General features: G+C 39.5%; 1 pseudogene; it reads right to left on the bottom strand.

Annotated features, from left to right (window-relative positions):
- Positions 1–937: 937 nt before the first annotated feature.
- LOC148565833 (cationic amino acid transporter 8, vacuolar pseudogene) lies at positions 938–1,375 on the bottom strand (annotated as a pseudogene).
- Between the last annotated feature and the right edge of the window lie 19,254 nt (positions 1,376–20,629).

Raw genomic sequence — 20,629 nt, 5'->3', positions numbered from 1 at the left:
CATGGAATAAGAATAAATAGGAGACATGGTAATTAAAATAAATTAATAAAAATAAATTTAAAGCTGATAATTAATTGAAGGAAATCAAACAAGAAATGGAATTAAAAATAAAAATAGTTCATTGCATTAATAAATTCAAAATTAACAATATCCATATATGACCACAAGCAATTAAATGGAAAACAAAAAGAGTAGAATAATAGAAAGGCAAACTATAATGATGAAGACTTCAATCGAAGGTAGTAGCAACTCTTTCAATATCCACTCCAAAGCACAAAACTAAGAATACTAAGAACCCTAGGAGAAGAAGTGTTTTTTCTCTAAAATTCAAAACTAAAAATTAAAACTAACTGAAAGTGAATCTCCCTTGAGTCTCAGCTTGCCCCCTACCTCTAGTATGTGTTTTTGGGCCGAAAACTGGGTCCAAAATTAGCCCAAAATCACCCCCTGCGAGTTCTGATCAGTGCAGCACGTGACGCAAATCATGCGTACGTGTCAGTCACACGTACGCGTCGCTGGCCTTCTGCGCTTGTCACGCATACGCGTCGCTTATGATGCGCCAATTCACGCACACGCGTCAGGCATGCGTGCGCGTCGATCCTCGCTACTCAGCTCCTTAGTTTCTTGTGTTCCTTCTAGTTTTGCATGCTTCCTTTCCATCCTCTAAGTCATTCATGCCCTATACAGCCTGAAAAAACTTAACACACAAATCACGACATCAAATGGTATAGAGGGGAATTAAAAATTGACAATTTAAAGGCTTCAGAAGCAAGTTTTCAATCATGGAACAAAACTAGGACGTATTTGTAAAACCATGCAGTTTGTATGAATCAGTGTCCGAAGAACTGATAAAATCCACTCAATTTAGCACAAGATAAACCATAAAATAGTGGTTTATCATTGAGCCAATTCAAGATTGAGGTATTCCTAGTGCTGCTCATTGCAACACCATTGGCGATAAAAAAATGACAACAGCAATTGGATCCAGCATGTTGTACCCTTTTTGGAAGGAATTCACCCAGATCCGGAAGAAATCCAGATTGTTCTTGATCATACTGGCAAAATAAGAGGACCACGAACGGCCGAGGCCGGCAGCGCCTACAATAGCCTCGAGGAGGATGTTTCCGGCGGCAAGGAAGGCAATGAAGTCACCAAGATCGATACGAAGGAAGGAGAAAGAGCCGCCGGCAACGGGGACATCGACTGCAAACTCGTTGTAGCAGAGGGTGGAGAGGAGGGCAGAGAAGCCAGAGATGACGTAAGCAAGAATGATGGTGGGACTGGCGTCGGTGCGGGGCTCCTGGCCAATAATTGCGAAGATTTCGGAGCCGAAAGTGAGCCAGGTGAGGTCCCAGGCGGTGAGGCAGTGGCGCATGGGATTCTGGCTAGCGTGAGAGAGGCCGTTGAGCTCATTGTTGTCAGAGGAGCGGCTGAGGAGGCGATCCCTTAGATGGGGGCACGCGGAGGCAAAGTCGGCCCGGTAGGTGGTGAAGCTCTAGAATGAGGGTTCCGAAAAGAAGTCTTGCTTACTCCACCACCAGTAGCTCCAGGTGTGGTTGTTGGGGATGGCAAAGGTGGGCGGTGGTGGCGGTTCCTCCATTCCGGCATAGCAGTTGAGCGAAGATGGAAGAGGGAGGTCGTTTTGGTTGACGTGGATGGGAACAATTAACCCCATGACCATTTGAGGTGGATGGGGACAATTAACCCCCTGACCCTTTGAGGTGTCCACGTCTACAGCATTCATCCACATCATCAAGCTAACACACACTCACCGTGACAGCTCAACGTTTTTCGTTCGTAGTTACTGGAGATTCACCCACAGGGACCGCCTTGTGTCACAGAAGTATGGGACAGGGACTGAAGTGGATTGCTTTATTCGTCAGGGGTTGCTTTATCATTTTGCGAAATGGACAGGGGACGGGTTGGTAGTTCACTCCAGTGATGAAGGTAAAGTCAGAAAAAGAAATTTTTTTTTTAATTTGATAAGGCTATTGTCATGCTTTAAAAGCGTGACCGTATATCTCGCTATCGCCATGCTTTAAAGCATGGCCGTCTTGCTATCATCACGTTTTGAAAGCGTGACCGTATCTCTCACTATTGCCACGCTTTTAAAGCATGGCAGTCTGTAAAAGCGTGGCAAAAAATAAAGCGTGGCGATAGGTCACCAAAATTTTTCTTGTAGTGTAATGTACTATTTTAATTTATTATGTATTTTGATATTAAAATTGTTAAGTTTGAATGCCTATATTGTTAGGAAATTATTTAATTTTCTAATTTGTTTGTGGGCAATATATTAATTATAATCACAAGTTGTACTATTTCAAATTAAATGACTTATATAACGGTGATCTCATTTATTGTTATAAATGTTAAATTGAATAAGTCATAATTACTTTTGATTTGGAATTAATCAATTAAATGAGAATAAAACTAGATATTATCTTTTGGGCTTTAGATACTATTTTTATTCGGTTTTAGGGTTTAATGGGTGCCATACTCAAATATAAATATTGACTTCAGGATTTCGGTCCTCAACATACCAAAACTGCCTCAACAACTCTTTTTCCATCAGAGGAGTTGCTATTCAGCTGTCCTATTAGGGATATAGAAACTTTTGGTTGAGAAAGACTGAGACAACTCTTCCATTAATTTCTAATTTCTAATTTCTATATGTAAAGGTACGCTTCCGCACTATGATATATATTTTTTTCGTGATTCAATATAGATGATCTGGATTATAAAGCAATTTATTCCAACATATATTTGAGTAAGTATGTAAGGACCAGAATCTTTGAAAAGTCTTATTATGATCAAGTCTTAAATCCTACAATTATTTATAGCCTTGATTTCAGAGATTATTTTATTAAAGATAATTAAGGCAAGTTTTGATTTATTGGATTTGAGATAAGTTATGATTATTATCCAATTTTATAATTATTGGATTATTTTCTATATTTAAAGTATAAGGTTGATAGTTATGAAATAATAAGGATTTTATATGAATTGGATCAGATAAATAATATTTTAAATATTATTATTACTGCTATTTTGGAAAATGAAGAAATTAAGTATACTATTTCTAATTTTTAGATTTGGGCATTTTATTGAAAATAATTTGTGAAATTGGTGAGCAAATAGTATTTTCTATATATAATTAGTGTTGGATTTAATTTGGGTTTCAATTACTATATTATTCCCAATTTTAAGTGAAATTACCAATTTACCCCTAACCCTAAAACCCTAACCCAGTGACCCGGTTCCTTTCTCACCCAACCCAGCAGCAGCAACACAAATGTTTCTTTTTTTTTCCCTCAAACCCACACGCAGCAACAGTAGCAGATCGGAGGAGTGGGGAAGAGAGGAGGGGCGACGATGGCTGGGGCCTCACTGCCGCCGCCGTCCAGCTCAACGCCGCCGCACCCTACCTGTTTTCCTTCCTCCCCTCATTCACGCGACACATAGCAGCAACAGCTGCCAAACGAAGCAAAGAAAGAAAGAGGGAACGGAGTGCGGCAGGGAGAAGGAGAGGAGACGCGTCGGAGCCGCGGGGCCTCACCGCCACCGTCGCGTTGTGCCGCCGCATTCCACACCTTGCCGCCACTGTTGTACACCGAAGGGAGAAAGAGAAAGAGACACGGAGTCAGCGTCGCGCAGAGAAGGAGTCGCTGCCAGCTCCATCGTCCTCACTGCCTTGCCACCGTCGAGCTCGCAACCTTGGAGGGAGCACAGCGCCGCCGTGAGTCCTGACCAGAAGAGAGCGAGAGACCAAGAGAGGAATATGGAGTCGGCGACGCACAGGGAGGCACTCGCCGCTGCCGTCGCGCGCCGTCGCCTGTCTGGGTTGCTCTGCCGCCGTGAATCTCCTCGCTGTTGGGGTCTCACCGTCGCCGTCCCTGTTGTGGCTGGTGTCGTCACTGAAGACCCACCATTGCTGGAGAAAGGAAGAGAGTCAGAGGAGGAGAGCCACGCCGGAGAAGAACTGCCGCGGAGCTGTCCCTGCCGCTGCGCCCAGTAGCTGTCGGGAGCCTTGTCGCCGTTCATGGGGTGTGTCGGTAAGCTCATGCCGTCGGAAAACCTCGCTGCCATCACCGGAAAAGCCACTGCCGGTAAGGGCCTTGTCATTAGCCTCTGTCCTTTTGAATTCCGAGAATATTATGGTCACTGCATGTTGGTTTCAGTTGTCGTGATCGGAATTCGTTGCCGCTGCCGCTTGAGGTGGCTGTTGGGGCTACCGCCCAACCGGTTCAGAGGTCGTTGCTGTTCGGTTCGGCCATTCTTTCTTAGTTTCAGTAAGTATTCCGGTTTCGAGAGCTCTGCGTTAGTGTTCTGTTCTGTGTAATAAAGTAATCGTAATGTTAATGGTTTTAGGAGCTAGAATCCGGTTCGCTTGTGCCGTTTGGGGCTGTTTCTGCTTTTGAGAGAGCGGGCAGAGCCGAGATTTTGATTGCCGATGATTTCGGGTCGAGATAAAAGGAGTTGGTTAACGAGTTGGGTTGTGGTTCCAATGTTGTGAGGTAGGGGCGCTTTCCAAAAACTATAGTTTATTATTGGAATTATTACATATGGGTACTGATGTGAGATATTGTGTATTTGGTGATTGTATCTGCCTTATGTATTATTTGATTGACTCGAATGATTATGGATGTTGGTTTGGCCGAATTGTTGTGTGGCTTGTGAAATGTAATGTTTGAAATTGATTCTTTAAAGATTTGAAATGAGTTTAATCCGTTGAGGATTGGTTTGAATTGAGTCAATTATTTTGATGATGTGGAAGATAGAATACTCTTGAAATTCAGCCTGTGTTGCTTTAATTGATTTGGTTTTGATAAATGATTTATTGCTGAACCGATTCTTTAAAGCTTTGGAAATGAGTTAAATCGGTTGATATTGAGTTGATTTTTGAAATGGCTTCCTTGAGATATGCCACTGAGGCGACTGTTGGATTTAGCTTGCTTTTGAATTGATTTCTGGTTTTGAGCTGTTGAAAAGGAATGAGAAACGGTTTAGTTGGGACCCGAACCGGGTGGCAAAAGTCCAAGTTTTAGGGGAGGTGCTACCGAAATTTCTATAGAACCCGAGTCCTTATTTGAAATGTTAATTGGGGAATTTTGAGTTTAATGCCTTTCCTATCTATTTTGAGGATTGTGAAATTATGGCTTCTTTATTACCTTTACTTAGAACAATTAAGAAAGCAATGAAGTTATGCTTTGAAAGAATTATTGAAAAGAGAATCATGATTTATCCTTATTTTCCAAGAAGAACAGTATGTCTTTGGGTACAAGTCATTTGAAAGAGAATTTTGCTTTGAGACTGTTTTAAAAGGTAAAACGGGTTTATGTTTTTCTCTATTAAACACAAAGATTGTCCTTTGGGAGAGTTTTCGTGATTTTAAAAGGAATTGGATTTCGATTGATGAGCCTCATTATTTTGACGTTTTAAATAAGGTTCAAAGTATCTTTTGAACTCTAGTTTAACACAACAAAAATGATTCTCTTATCAGTTTGAAACGCTTCAGATTTAATTATGGAATTGAAGCCGGTTTTGTTTAAGTAAAGGAAATGGTTTTGAAAGAAGTAAAGGTTACGTGACTCGGTTTGGCTTAGATCCTATTTTCTTACTCAAATCAGAAAGCCAATGTTTTAATGATTTTAAATGATTTTGGCGAAATGAGATATGTTATTCTCCCCTAAAGATTTGGGACTCTGCCGAGAAACTTTGTTATAAAATTCCATTGTTGAATGGATGATTTTGAGTGTTTCCAAAAAGAATCTTTAACTTGCCATGGTTATGGAAGTTTAGAAAGAGGATGCCGAGAGTGGCATTGTTTTCAAAGGGGAATTTACCTTGAGTAAAAGTGGCTTATGAGCCTAAGATGATTTGAGAAATGAGATCTTTAAAGCCAAGGCTGAAAAGAGTTGAAACTCAATTTCAAAGTGAAATGAATTGAGAAAATAATTTATGGCTTAAATGCCGACTTTATGAATTTAATGATGTTGAATGGTGGAAGTGCTGTTTTGTTGTGAGCCGGAATGGCTGTGTATGATTATACATATTGGTTGGTTTTGGATTGAACCGTGAGCCGGAATGGCTGTGTATGATATGAATATTGGCTGGTTCTGGACTGAACCGTGAGCCGGATGGCTGAGATGGATGTTGATCCATGGATGAGATTGAATGCATGTTTATGCTGAATCATTGATAAATGTGAATGTTGCACTTCCACTATCTGAGATACGAGTTTCCCTGGGTAGTAGCAGTGGCTAGCCACCACGTGCTCCAGGTCGAGACTTGATACTCTGTTGACCCTATGTCGTAAGTGTGGCCGGGCACTGTGAAAGGCCCGGATGAGCTCGCCCCCATAAATATTCACCAGTGATGGTGATGGATAAATATTCACCAGTAAGGGTGATGGATATGGATCATGATTATGATCAAGTTTATGATGAGTATAACTCGAGTTGGGGATGCACGACAGAGGGACAGTCCAATGGTTAGCTACCAGGACTTGTCGGGTTGGCTTTATAACCGACAGATGATATCATCAGCCACTAGGGACAGGCATGCATCATATGCATTTGTGTGACATTGGTTGGGTGTGCATATTATACTTGGTTTGCCTATGTGATTAATTGCTAACTGTTCTACTTGTAATAACTGTTTGTTTGTGCTTGAACTTCCTTCCTGTGTTTGCATCTGGGACTCTGTTGGATTGTGGTGATTGGTTGTTGGTTGGATTGTTTGGGCCTAGGGCCGTGGTTGAATTGAGATGGACCGATGGTTGGTTTCGGTATTGTGGTTATGGTTTGGAAATGCGTGAAAGGCTAATTTGGTTCAGCATAGATAAACCTTCTGAAATGCTTTTGAATATTGTTTAAATGAACAGTTTCTTCTTTCAGAAAAAGGATTTCAGATTTCTCTTTTATTGTAAACGGTTGTTTTTGAAAAGAGGCATAAGATGGTTATTAATCACTGGTACGGGTTATCTTCACGTATCCTATTACAGTAATTCCCAAAAACCCTCTACTGAGAACCCTTTCGAGGATGATGTTCTCACCCCCCTACATTTTTCCCCTTTCAGGATATGGGCGCAGAAGTTACGAAGAGTTTATTTAGTTATTGATATGTTCTGTACTGATATAGATTATTTATTGTACCCTCGCCTTTATCTTGATATATTCTGTGAGAGGGATAGGGATTGTATTGGATAATGCTTATAATATTATCTATGTATATAAGTGTATATATGTATGTACCCTTTATGAGTTTTTGTAAGTTGTATGGTATTTATGGATGTACGTTATCGAACGAAAGTATCTTTGGGAGCGGTATTGCGGTTTAAAGTTTTAAACAGGCTCATATTTTAGTATTAAATAGTATAAGTGTCGTCGTAATGTCCGAGCTATCAGAGTCGCGCAGCCGGAAGTGTGAGCTCTGGTAGTTAGGGTGTTACATTATGGTATCAGAGCAGTTCTTCCTGTAGAGCCTGAGGAATGGACTGACTATGCTTCAGTTGCATACTCTGAGCGTTTGTCATGTATTAGGTCTTGTCGAATGACGAGAATTAGAGTTTTATGCACATGACAGTCTATTGATTAACGCTGTTAGTCTTGCATTGCATAATTCCTGATATTAAGTTCGGCCGGCTTAATACTAGCGAAATATGTATATGAAAGCGCTGATGGGTTATCATAGATGAAATCCTAGTTTTGAGTAAAGCGAATCGCGGGTTTTGGAAAAGTTGGAAACTACTTCTCGAGGCTATTCAGTTGTGTGTCTTGAATTCTGTTCGAGTTGACATGTTCTTTCATATCCTAATTTGAAGTTCTTATTTGCTAGACCTTTTGAAGAGTAATTTGATGTCTTCACTCTATTCCTCTATCCATATGTATTCTTGTTTGACCTTAAGTGCATATGCTGGTTTAAGATCTTTGTTGCATCTATCTTCCTCTGTTTGAGTTCTTCTTGATTCAAGTATTCTTTGATATAGCCTTGAACCTGTCTTAATGTGCTGTGACTTTTAACTCCGGATTCTGAGTCCATTCTTTGAGAAATTGTTGATTCAGTTTTTCTCTTACTTGACAGTGATCACAGCCAATTTTGAGATTTTATAAATTGCTGTTGATTAGATATATGCTTTTCTATATATGAGACTTTGAAATTATTTATACAGTTTAACAACTATTTCTTTCTAATACTTTGCCTGTACTTTTACTGGTTTATGTAATTGTACTTATTTTAAAAGTAAATTTTGACCTTCTAGTAATTTTACTATAGTTCTAATGGACATCTTTATTTGATTGTGTATTTGGATATTTTCTGAAATACTGGAAAGAAAGAATTTTTCGCTTTCATTCCGGTTGAGTTTCATTTGATAAGCTTTACTTAACTTATTTTGAATTGAGTTTGGTTTAGCATACTACATAGTTTATGCCATTGTTGTTCTTTTGAAAATGTTGGATTCATAGCTTTCTTCTTATGAACGGACTGGTTCCTTCTTAAGCTTTTCACCTCTATGAATGTCATACGTGATTATGTTTTTAACTAATCTTTTACATCTTGTGAACATTACCATTGATCTTGGTTTGTCCCCTCTTGTGAATCTCATCCTTATGTGGGTCAGTTTGATTCGTTTCAGGATAGTACATTGTTTATTCTCCCATTATCTCTACAAGAGTTTTTAGTTAAAGATTTATCATTGAAAAATTACAAATGATTGAGTTGTCTTTTCTATGACTTTTGTATTCTTTTGGATCAATTTAAAACTTGTTTGATATTTCATGCTTAGTGGATCTTGTTTGAACTACTCTAATTTAAGATCCTTTCTTGCAAGGCTTGACTCCTTTTTAGTACATCTTAAACTTCTTGAATGTTCTTCTGAGATGGGGATTTCAAGAACACTTTTGGAGTATTGTTTTGGACTTTTTAAAGAAGTTTTGAATTCTCTTGTAAGAAGTTTTAAACGGAATTTATTTTCTGTTTCTTGATTTAGATTGAAACCATTGTTCAATATTGATGAAGTTAATTTAAAAATCGGCATGCGCTATTTTAAATGAGGTTTTGGAAAGTTTCCTTATTTAGTGGAAACTAGTTTGTTTGTAACGCACCACTTATTTCCTTACCAGATTGTAAGCAAATTTTTATCTCGGAGTTTCTTTTCTAAAAAGAGTTTAACTTCCTCTTTCGTACTTGCTATAAATGTTATACATGCTTGTTTGAATATGAAATTTTGAGAATTTTGAACAAGCATCTGATTATTTCCGAGTTTTTATGAACTGCTTTTGGTTAAGTTGTGCATTTAATTATCTTTCTAAAATATTTGAGGAAATATTTTAGCTCTTAGCCAAAGTTGTGTGCATTTGTTTTTGGAACTCTACAAAATCTACTTCAACATGGAATTGTATTGAAGTAAAGCCACATTTATGCTTTTGTTACTCTCTTGAAGGACATTTGTTGCTTAACTTTTCTTTTAGACTGCGAGGTGATTTTCCTGCAAGTTTTCGATTCTTTTAAGAACAATGTATTCAGAAGTATTTTTAATCATGCCCTTGAGTTTTGTGAGCTTTGCCTTGGGTTTGAGATATTCTCTTTTGTAAACCTCATACTTCATCGACTCAGTTTGAGTTTGTTTCAAGCTGATGCGCTGGTTATCTTCTTGTTGATCCTATTGAACTTCTTTGATCTAAGGGTTATCTTTGAAGTTGTCAATTGAATTATGTCTAGCAAACTTTATTGCTTGAACATCCATGTTTATCTAGGATTGGATATATTCTTTCAAATCTATGACTATTGTCTTTGACATCCGTCTCTCCTTTCTAAGATCTCATATTCTTCTGAGTAGACTCGAGAATTGTTTTGGTATCACGTGCGACTTGTAGACGTAGTAACGCGATACGTTAGTTCTTTAAGATGTGATGTGTATACGGAAGTTGAAGCGGTAGGTGTGCAACGTATGAGTTGTGGGCATTTTGTTCCTTGCGAACGGGTTTGTGATTGTCAGGCTTGTGATCAAATTTGGGGTTTGTAAGGTGCTTGATGGAATTGGAAAGTTGAAACCTTGAGGTTGATATAAGATTAGTGTGCGGATATTGAGCACATCGTTTTAACTCCATCCTGTTTTCTAGCCTTTGATGCCTTGCCCTACTCCCATGTTATCTTTTGCATTGAGCCTATCTTGTAACGTTTGCCTGGCAGTTACACTCCTACCTTTGCATCCTTATGCTTATGATAATCAAAGTATTTGAAAATCGTATATATGATTATATTTTGAGATATTTTTGCTTCTTCTTTAAATGTGTTCAAGGGTGAACTGTTATGGAATTTCTTCCATTTTGTATCAATTTTCGAGGGCGAAAATTTTTATAAGGTGGGTAGAATGTAAGGCCCAGAATCTTTGAAAAGTCTTATTATGATCAAGTCTTAAATCCTACAATTATTTATAGCCTTGATTTCAGAGATTATTTTATTAAAGATAATTAAGGCAAGTTTTGATTTATTGGATTTGAGATAAGTTATGATTATTATCCAATTTTATAATTATTGGATTATTTTCTATATTTAAAGTATAAGGTTGATAGTTATGAAATAATAAGGATTTTATATGAATTGGATCAGATAAATAATATTTTAAATATTATTATTACTGCTATTTTGGAAAATGAAGAAATTAAGTATACTATTTCTAATTTTTAGATTTGGGCATTTTATTGAAAATAATTTGTGAAATTGGTGAGCAAATAGTATTTTCTATATATAATTAGTGTTGGATTTAATTTGGGTTTCAATTACTATATTATTCCCAATTTTAAGTGAAATTACCAATTTACCCCTAACCCAAAAACCCTAACCCAGTGACCCGGTTCCTTTCTCACCCAACCCAGCAGCAGCAACACAAATGTTTCTTTTTTTTTCCCTCAAACCCACACGCAGCAACAGTAGCAGATCGGAGGAGTGGGGAAGAGAGGAGGGGCGATGATGGCTGGGGCCTCACTGCCGCCGCCGTCCAGCTCAACACCGCCGCACCCTACCTGTTTTCCTTCCTCCCCTCATTCACGCGACACATAGCAGCAACAGCTGCCAAACGAAGCAAAGAAAGAAAGAGGGAACGGAGTGCGGCAGGGAGAAGGAGAGGAGACGCGTCGGAGCCGCGGGGCCTCACCGCCACCGTCGCGTTGTGCCGCCGCATTCCACGCCTTGCCGCCACTGTTGTACACCGAAGGGAGAAAGAGAAAGAGACACGGAGTCAGCGTCGCGCAGAGAAGGAGTCGCTGCCAGCTCCATCGTCCTCACTGCCTTGCCACCGTCGAGCTCGCAACCTTGGAGGGAGCACAGCGCCGCCGTGAGTCCTGACCAGAAGAGAGCGAGAGACCAAGAGAGGAATATGGAGTCGGCGACGCACAGGGAGGCACTCGCCGCTGCCGTCGCGCGCCGTCGCCCGTCTGGGTTGCTCTGCCGCCGTGAATCTCCTCGCTGTTGGGGTCTCACCGTCGCCGTCCCTGTTGTGGCTGGTGTCGTCACTGAAGACCCACCATTGCTGGAGAAAGGAAGAGAGTCAGAGGAGGAGAGCCACACCGGAGAAGAACTGCCGCGGAGCTGTCCCTGCCGCTGCGCCCAGTAGCTGTCGGGAGCCTTGTCGCCGTTCATGGGGTGTGTCGGTAAGCTCATGCCGTCGGAAAACCTCGCTGCCATCACCGGAAAAGCCACTGCCGGTAAGGGCCTTGTCATTAGCCTCTGTCCTTTTGAATTCCGAGAATATTATGGTCACTGCATGTTGGTTTCAGTTGTCGTGATCGGAATTCGTTGCCGCTGCCGCTTGAGGTGGCTGTTGGGGCTACCGCCCAACCGGTTCAGAGGTCGTTGCTGTTCGGTTCGGCCGTTCTTTCTTAGTTTCAGTAAGTATTCCGGTTTCGAGAGCTCTGCGTTAGTGTTCTGTTCTGTGTAATAAAGTAATCGTAATGTTAATGGTTTTAGGAGCTAGAATCCGGTTCGCTTGTGCCGTTTGGGGCTGTTTCTGCTTTTGAGAGAGCGGGCAGAGCCGAGATTTTGATTGCCGATGATTTCGGGTCGAGATAAAAGGAGTTGGTTAACGAGTTGGGTTGTGGTTCCAATGTTGTGAGGTAGGGGCGCTTTCCAAAAACTATAGTTTATTATTGGAATTATTACATATGGGTACTGATGTGAGATATTGTGTATTTGGTGATTGTATCTGCCTTATGTATTATTTGATTGACTCGAATGATTATGGATGTTGGTTTGGCCGAATTGTTGTGTGGCTTGTGAAATGTAATGTTTGAAATTGATTCTTTAAAGATTTGAAATGAGTTTAATCCGTTGAGGATTGGTTTGAATTGAGTCAATTATTTTGATGATGTGGAAGATAGAATACTCTTGAAATTCAGCCTGTGTTGCTTTAATTGATTTGGTTTTGATAAATGATTTATTGCTGAACCGATTCTTTAAAGCTTTGGAAATGAGTTAAATCGGTTGATATTGAGTTGATTTTTGAAATGGCTTCCTTGAGATATGCCACTGAGGCGACTGTTGGATTTAGCTTGCTTTTGAATTGATTTCTGGTTTTGAGCTGTTGAAAAGGAATGAGAAACGGTTTAGTTGGGACCCGAACCGGGTGGCAAAAGTCCAAGTTTTAGGGGAGGTGCTACCGAAATTTCTATAGAACCCGAGTCCTTATTTGAAATGTTAATTGGGGAATTTTGAGTTTAATGCCTTTCCTATCTATTTTGAGGATTGTGAAATTATGGCTTCTTTATTACCTTTACTTAGAACAATTAAGAAAGCAATGAAGTTATGCTTTGAAAGAATTATTGAAAAGAGAATCATGATTTATCCTTATTTTCCAAGAAGAACAGTATGTCTTTGGGTACAAGTCATTTGAAAGAGAATTTTGCTTTGAGGCTGTTTTAAAAGGTAAAACGGGTTTATGTTTTTCTCTATTAAACACAAAGATTGTCCTTTGGGAGAGTTTTCGTGATTTTAAAAGGAATTGGATTTCGATTGATGAGCCTCATTATTTTGACGTTTTAAATAAGGTTCAAAGTATCTTTTGAACTCTAGTTTAACACAACAAAAATGATTCTCTTATCAGTTTGAAACGCTTCAGATTTAATTATGGAATTGAAGCCGGTTTTGTTTAAGTAAAGGAAATGGTTTTGAAAGAAGTAAAGGTTACGTGACTCGGTTTGGCTTAGATCCTATTTTCTTACTCAAATCAGAAAGCCAATGTTTTAATGATTTTAAATGATTTTGGCGAAATGAGATATGTTATTCTCCCCTAAAGATTTGGGACTCTGCCGAGAAACTTTGTTATAAAATCCCATTGTTGAATGGATGATTTTGAGTGTTTCCAAAAAGAATCTTTAACTTGCCATGGTTATGGAAGTTTGGAAAGAGGATGCCGAGAGTGGCATTGTTTTCAAAGGGGAATTTACCTTGAGTAAAAGTGGCTTATGAGCCTAAGATGATTTGAGAAATGAGATCTTTAAAGCCAAGGCTGAAAAGAGTTGAAACTCGATTTCAAAGTGAAATGAATTGAGAAAATAATTTATGGCTTAAATGCCGACTTTATGAATTTAATGATGTTGAATGGTGGAAGTGCTGTTTTGTTGTGAGCCGGAATGGCTGTGTATGATTATACATATTGGTTGGTTTTGGATTGAACCGTGAGCCGGAATGGCTGTGTATGATATGAATATTGGCTGGTTCTGGACTGAACCGTGAGCCGGATGGCTGAGATGGATGTTGATCCATGGATGAGATTGAATGCATGTTTATGCTGAATCATTGATAAATGTGAATGTTGCACTTCCACTATCTGAGATACGAGTTTCCCTGGGTAGTAGCAGTGGCTAGCCACCACGTGCTCCAGGTCGAGACTTGATACTCTGTTGACCCTATGTCGTAAGTGTGGCCGGGCACTGTGAAAGGCCCGGATGAGCTCGCCCCCATAAATATTCACCAGTGATGGTGATGGATAAATATTCACCAGTAAGGGTGATGGATATGGATCATGATTATGATCAAGTTTATGATGAGTATAACTCGAGTTGGGGATGCACGACAGAGGGACAGTCCAATGGTTAGCTACCAGGACTTGTCGGGTTGGCTTTATAACCGACAGATGATATCATCAGCCACTAGGGACAGGCATGCATCATATGCATTTGTGTGACATTGGTTGGGTGTGCATATTATACTTGGTTTGCCTATGTGATTAATTGCTAACTGTTCTACTTGTAATAACTGTTTGTTTGTGCTTGAACTTCCTTCCTGTGTTTGCATCTGGGACTCTGTTGGATTGTGGTGATTGGTTGTTGGTTGGATTGTTTGGGCCTAGGGCCGTGGTTGAATTGAGATGGACCGATGGTTGGTTTCGGTATTGTGGTTATGGTTTGGAAATGCGTGAAAGGCTAATTTGGTTCAGCATAGATAAACCTTCTGAAATGCTTTTGAATATTGTTTAAATGAACAGTTTCTTCTTTCAGAAAAAGGATTTCAGATTTCTCTTTTATTGTAAACGGTTGTTTTTGAAAAGAGGCATAAGATGGTTATTAATCACTGGTACGGGTTATCTTCACGTATCCTATTACAGTAATTCCCAAAAACCCTCTACTGAGAACCCTTTCGAGGATGATGTTCTCACCCCCCTACATTTTTCCCCTTTCAGGATATGGGCGCAGAAGTTACGAAGAGTTTATTTAGTTATTGATATGTTCTGTACTGATATAGATTATTTATTGTACCCTCGCCTTTATCTTGATATATTCTGTGAGAGGGATAGGGATTGTATTGGATAATGCTTATAATATTATCTATGTATATAAGTGTATATATGTATGTACCCTTTATGAGTTTTTGTAAGTTGTATGGTATTTATGGATGTACGTTATCGAACGAAAGTATCTTTGGGAGCGGTATTGCGGTTTAAAGTTTTAAACAGGCTCATATTTTAGTATTAAATAGTATAAGTGTCGTCGTAATGTCCGAGCTATCAGAGTCGCGCAGCCGGAAGTGTGAGCTCTGGTAGTTAGGGTGTTACAAAGTATATATATATATATATATATATATATATATATATATATATATATATATATATATATATATATATATATATATTATATATATATATATATATATATAATCATAACATGTAAATGATGGAAGAATTTTTAACTTGGCAAGTGCACCAAATCGTATCAAGTAATATCACGAGAGTGGGTTATTGTTCTCACGAAGATTAAAAGACTAAGCAAAAATGATTAATTGATTATTCTAATTAGACAAATTAAAATAGAGGAATGAGGAATCAAACGTATAAACAAAGAATTAAAGTAAATAGCAAATGAGTGAATGAAAACAATGATGATGATAGTGTTAAGGTTTTAGAGATGTTCAGTCCTTAGGAAAACAATCTTTGTGTTTATTTATTTGAGGCATATAGAGATCAATTCACGATAAAATCATTTGTAATTGAATTTCAATTCTTTGACAATCCAATTTCTCCTTAATTAACTAATCATCAATTTCATGGTCAACCAATTAAGAAAATGAGGTTAAGCACAATTCTGATTTAGATTCAAATAAGATTCAAAAGTAGTTCTTAGGTTGAATTATATTTCACGTATTCAACTAGTGCTAGACAATCAAAACTTACAAGAAAGAATAATTTTCAAAAATTTTCTAATCCGAATTATATGTCACTTATTCGAACTAGAGCAATTAAAAATTATAAAGTGTCGCACACTCTTTGAAATATTATTCCTAGTTAAATCAAAAAGTCATGAGAAAGAGTTTTCAAGCTAATTCCATTTTCCAAAGCAATATTAGAATCTAAAACGGAGTTAGAATAATTTCCAACAATTCTAAATCTTTAGGAATGAAGAACAAAAACTCAATCATGAAATAGATCAAACCATAAACCTCAAATAGAATAAAATATTTAGATTAGTAATCCATAAAAGAAATAAACAGAGCTCCTAACCTTAATAGATGAGATTAGTTGCTCATGGTGAAACTCAAAAACAAGGAATTGTAAAGTATGGTGTAAAAACGGTGGTGTAAGATGTGTTGTCTGTGGAATAATTCTTTGGACTTATTTAAGACCTAAACAAAAACCTAAAATTCAAATTCAAACTAAATCAAATATTATCAAATCTAATTAAATCAAATCTTTTTCTAATCAACCTAACACTAAGAGTGATCTTCTCCTTGTGATTAAAATTCAAAGCTTGATGTGTTATTTCATTGATATCATAGACTTGCAACTTAATCTTGGGCTTAAGTGAAGTAGTTTGGCATTTGGATGATTTGCATGGCTTGCCAATGTGTTTTGAAAGTCACTTGAAGTTAGCCCAAAGTTGGAACCATCGGTGTGTAGCTTGACGTGTATGGTGTGCCACTTTGAGTGAAGTTGGAGGTCATGGAAGTCCCTAAAAAATGGCCCAGTGTGCCACGCTTGGCACGCCCTTGAAAGAGGTGAACACAGAGTATGAGTGGGCGTGCATGGCGTGGGACGTCCTCGACGATGTTGGAAACTGGCATGCCTGGTGTGTGTTCAACATGGGACACATTCGAAGAGTGCATAGAGCTGGCTTGAGGCACGTGAATGGCATGCCATGCCTTCGCATGTTGCATGGGAATGGGCATGAGTAGGGGGTGGCAAACGGGCCTAAACCCGTCGGGCCGGCCCATGTAACTCGTCAAAAAAGGTGGTCCGGATTGAAAAACTGAGACAGCCACGCATTAAAACCCCGCCTAACCCGCTCCACCTAAATCGTGGGCTTTAGCGGGCTTCCCAAGCAGGCTCAGTGTTTTTTTGGCTAAGAGAATTTTTTGTAATTTTTTTGCCCCAAAACCCAACATCTCCAACCTGACCCAACCCAATAAAATCCTACCCATCCTAAATCCCTAATTGACTCTCCCTTCCAGCCTTACTCCCTCGAACTTACTCACTCCCACTCACAACACACTTCACTAAGCCTCTCTCATAGTCACACTCACTCCAGCCGCCACTCCCAACCCTGCTGCATCCGGCGCCGTTGCTGTTGCCATCGCCGTGCTGTTAGCCCGTTGCTCTTCTCTCACGCTTATGCTCACGCAATCCAGTCACGCTAACATTCGCAGTCTCGCACATTCGTACCCGGCAGTCCAGCACCATAGTTGCGGCGCTCCTCGTCACAAGCTGCTCCCAACGCCGCTTGTTGGTTCTCCTAGGTCCTAGCCACCACCGCTGTTCCGTCTAGCCATCGTCGTCGTTGCCCATCAGTCCTAGGCTCCTGGCCATCGACGCTGCTCTTCTGTCCTCTCTGGGTCTGTCGTCTGGCCATCATTGCTGCTCCTCGCCTCCTCTGTCCTGGTCTTCACCACCGGTATTCTGGATTTCTGGTATGTGGGTTTTTTGGTTAACATTTTGAAGTTTTTATCTTGAGTAAAGTATCATTTATGTCCCCAACGTTTGGGGTAAGTCTCAAACCTATCCCTAACATTTTAAACATCCTATTTGTGTCCCAAACGTTTCTAAATCGAATCAATGTTGTCCTACTGTCTAAATTACTAACATTTGGTTAACGGCGTTGCATACGTGGAGGTTATTGTACACGGTGGCAGGGCATTTTTATGTGACCGTTATTGAATTAAAAATAAAAGAAAAAAGAAACAGATAAACAGCAAAGAATGGTCCTCTTGGAAACCCTAATTCTGCAAATCTTCTCTCCTCTTTGATGCTGCACCTTCTGCGAAGCTCGACTTCTCTGGTTGAAAAAGGATGGAGGCTGATGCATGCCAATCTGAAGCGACACACGGCAGCAAGCAGGCGACACGAAATAGAAACCAGGCACGTTGAAGGAGGACAACTTGCTACTGTGGGGAACGGCCTGTGCTCGCCACCTCATCGACGGCAGAAAATCCCGGGCGGAGGTTCTGGGGTTGCGTTAACTTTGGGGTGAGTTTTAGCCATGCGTTTCTTGTTGTTGAGTTATATGTTTTGACAATCTGTGGGTGTGACTCGGTTGTGTCATATTTGGTATAGATTGGAGAAGAATGCGGCTATTTTGTATGGGCAGAACCAGAGGAAGAGCCCCCACAAGTTTCAAGGTTAAGGATGAAGGTTAGAAATTTGAAGAGCAAAATGGAGAAGGTTGAGTTCAGGTTCATGGTTGCAGTGGGAGTTGCTTTAGTTTGATGGACAGTTGCCCTAATATTGGTTTGTGAGAAAACAAGCAGCACCAAATTTGGGAGACTTTTACTACAATGATGTTGAGATAGTGAGATTTAGGAGAATATCATTAGATCCCAACTTGTGCTCTGTATTTTTGCCTAGAAATAGCACTGATGTTGACATGGTTGGTTTTTTGTTGAACTGAATGAAATTGTAATGAAATGATGTTTTGATGATTTAAGTTTGGCAAAATGCTATGTTGTGCTTGTGTAAAAAAGTGCAGTGATATATTGTGCAGCTGCAATGTTATATTATGCATTCTGTTTAAAGTGTTATATTTTGCATTGTTATATTTTGCAGCTGAAATAAAGTGTTACATTTTTCATTCTGCTTAAATGAAGCAAGTCATGATCATGATAACAATCTGAACTGTAATATATTACTTAATCACTAACCATTAAGATTGTCATTAGCAACAAGCACAATAGGTTCACAGCAAAATAACAAAACAGGAGCTACACTATTTGCTCCACAACAACTGTATGAGATAATTAGCAACAAGCACAATAGGTTCACAGCAAAATAACAAAATAGGAGCTACACTATTTGCTCCACAACAACTGTATGAGATAACAAAAGGGAGTCTTTAAACTAGTTTTGACAAATTATAATGATACTAAAGAGAAAACATGAAACTGCACACATCATCATCATCACATCTTCTTCCATGCTTTTGGAGGTGTCCTAGCCATAAACTTCAGTTGGGATATGCTGACGTGCTTGGATGGGGTTGGCAGCACTCTGAGATTGTTGTGCTTGGCAGCATCCTTGAGTTGTTGTCCAGAATTATTGTTTGACGGAGTCATCTTAGCCTTCTTTGACCTAGCCCGAGATTGCTGGGAACTGATATCATTGGAAGGTGATTTTCTCTTTGGCCTTGATGTGTTCGTCTTCTTAGCTTCAGCTTGTGATTGCCTAGAAGCCTGGCTGGAGATAGTACTAGACACAGTGCTTGAGATAGTGCTAGAAATGACTCTTGTAGCTCTTCTTGTAGACCGAGCAACTTTGTTTGCCTAGTTAACAACCATAATACGACATTATAATCTTTGAATGCAATCAGGCAAAATGAAGCCAAAACCAGAAAAAACAACTATTGTACTTACCGAAGTAGTGGAAGATACTTTCCGCTTCTTTGGACAGGTCCGTTTGTTGTGGCCTCTAGCAAAACAATAGGAGCACTTCTGAGTCTGCCCATCGCGAGACACTCCTCCCCTAGTTGAATTCTCATCTGCAGTTTTATTCCGTTTCAGTTTAGGCCTTCCAATGGGTTTTCTGTAGACTGGTGCAAAACGTCATCAAACTGTGTCTTCACCCACAGGTTGGGGCCATTTACTGGATACACCACATGTTGGTAGCAGTTAGAGTAAGTTTCCTTCTTGTAACAGTTTACAACAAAGTTGTCCACATTGAAGCACATCTTCCTAATGCAGGTCATGGCATGGGCACAGGGGATTCCGAACAACTGAAACTTCCTGCACGAACACTCGTGATTCTTCAAGTCAACCACGAACTTCTCTTTGCCTCCACGGATGCTAGTTACCTCATATTTGTCACGACCAGCATAGGTGCTCACCCACTTACCACTTGCATCAGCTTGTTTTTCAACCTTAGCCCTGATACGGGGCAACACATCTCTTTGGTATTCAATTATCCGATCCGTATTATCAGCCCAACGCCTCATTATGTATACTCTGATATCTTCAAGCATACTGACTATAGGCTTCTCCCGGGCATCCACATCACAGAGTTAAATACTTCACACCTGTTGTTAACCAAGGTATCACACTTAGACCAAGTCCTAAACTTATGCCGGCACCAATATTTGGTTAGAATCTCCATAAGGTGGTTGTAGGCTCCATTATCAACCTTTTGGATTTCAGCCATGTTTCTCTCCCACTCTTGTAAATAAGTGGCTTTTGCAGCATTTCACATCATCAGTTTTAGTTGCAGCCCTGGGAATCTCTTCCTGAAATTGCTATAAAGATGTCTAACACAGAATCTATGATCCACTCCAGGAATGAGCTCATCGAAGGTTGGAACTAAGCCCTAAATCCATAGTAAATCAGTTTTACTTGAAGTTGTAATTAAATCAGCATGATATGTGATAATGACAATTAACCAAGTACATACAGTTCAATTAATCACAGAATCTATTATCAGCATGATATATGATAATGACAATTAACCAAGTACATACATTTCAATTAATCACAGAATCTATTATCAGCATGATATGTGATAATGACAATTACAATTAATCAGTTTTTACTTGAAGTAGTATGGACATGCACAATTCATACTACAAGTCATACATTTCAATCACTAGGTTCACTATAGGCAACAACTCTAACACTAAACTAGGATCAATAACGTAGCTATCAGCAAGTCTAACACTAAAACTGA

Source organism: Arachis ipaensis, chromosome B5 (genome assembly GCF_059453495.1).
Source record: "Arachis ipaensis isolate K30076 ecotype BB chromosome B5, ASM5945349v1, whole genome shotgun sequence".
Classification (NCBI taxonomy): domain Eukaryota; kingdom Viridiplantae; phylum Streptophyta; class Magnoliopsida; order Fabales; family Fabaceae; genus Arachis; species Arachis ipaensis.
The sequence above is the reverse complement of the archived record's forward strand: the minus strand, read 5'-3'. Positions and strand labels throughout refer to the sequence as shown.